Source organism: Dama dama, chromosome 18 (assembly GCF_033118175.1).
Source record: "Dama dama isolate Ldn47 chromosome 18, ASM3311817v1, whole genome shotgun sequence".
Lineage (NCBI taxonomy): Eukaryota > Metazoa > Chordata > Mammalia > Artiodactyla > Cervidae > Dama > Dama dama.
In genome coordinates this window covers 63,173,603-63,175,044 of record NC_083698.1, presented here as the reverse complement: position 1 = coordinate 63,175,044, position 1,442 = coordinate 63,173,603, and positions in this window count along the sequence as shown.

Here is a 1,442-nt window from a genome sequence, read left to right as displayed (position 1 = left end):
TATAAATAATATCATTACAGTATTTGTCTTTGTCTGACTTATCTCACTAAGAATAATACCCACTAGGCCCATCCATGTTGCTGCAAATGAAAAAGTTTCATTCTTTTTTGTGGTTCAGTAGGCTTCCCTAGTGGCTCAGAGGTTAAAGCGTCTGCTTAAAACGTAGGAGACCCGGGTTTGATCCCTGGGTCGGGAAGATCCCCTGGAGAAGGAAATGGCAACCCACTCCAGTATTCTTGCTTGGAGAATCCCATGGACAGAGGAGCCTGGTAGGCTATAGTCCATGGGGTCGCAAAGAGTCGGACACGACTAAGCGACTTCACTCACTCACTCACTCACTCACTCACTCACTCACTCATTCACTCCGTATTCCATCATCTTTATCCGTTCATCTGTTGATGGACACTTAGGTTGCTTCCATATCTTGGCAATTGTAAATAATGCTGCTATGAACATTGGGGTGCTTGTATCTTTTTGAATTAGTGTTTTTGTTCCTTCAGATATATATGCAGGCGTGGAATGCTAGGTCATATGGTAGTTCTGGTTTTAGTTTTTTTGAAGAACTTCCATAATGTCGGTGACTGCACCAATTTACTTTCCTGCCAGCAGTATTCTAGGGTTCCCTTTTCTCCACATCCTCACCAACATTTGTTATTTGTAGACGTTTTAATGGTAACCATTCTGACGGATGTGAGGTGATATCTCATCGTGGTTTTGATTGGCATTCCTCTGATGATATGTGATATTGAGCAGTTTTTCATGTGCCTGTTGGCCATCTGTATGTCTTTCTTAAAATCTTATTTATCCGGCTGTATTGAGTCTTGTGGTACACGGGCTCTTTGTTGGCATGTGGGATCTTAGTTCCCTGCGGGCATGTGCATGCTCAACCATGTCTGACTCTTTGCACTCCAAGGACTGTAGCCCTCCAGGCTCCTCTGTCCATGGGGATTCTCCAGGCAAGAATACTGGAGTGGGTTACCGTTTCCTCCTCCAGGGGATCTTCCTCACCCAGAGATCGAATCTGAACCTCCTGTGTCTCCTGCATTACGGTGGATTCGTCACTGCTGAGCCACCAGGGATGCCCTTATCTCCCTGACCAGAGGTCAGACCCTTCTCCCTGGTCCTATGAGGTGCATTCTTAACCACTGGACCACCGGGAAGTCCCTGTCTGTATGTCATTTGCAAAAATTTCTGTTCAGGTCTTCTGTCCACTTTTAGATCAGGTTGTTTTTCCTTTTTTTTTTAGATCAGGTTGTTTTTCAGTGTTAGTTTGTATGAGTTGTTTATATATTTGGGTTATACGTATTGGTCATATCATTTGCAAATGATATGCAATATCATTTGCAATCTCCTACTCAGTAGATTGTCTTTTAATTTTGTCAGTGGAGTCCTTTGCTGTGCAAATGGTTTTAAGTTTAATTAGGTCCCATTTTTAAAATTTC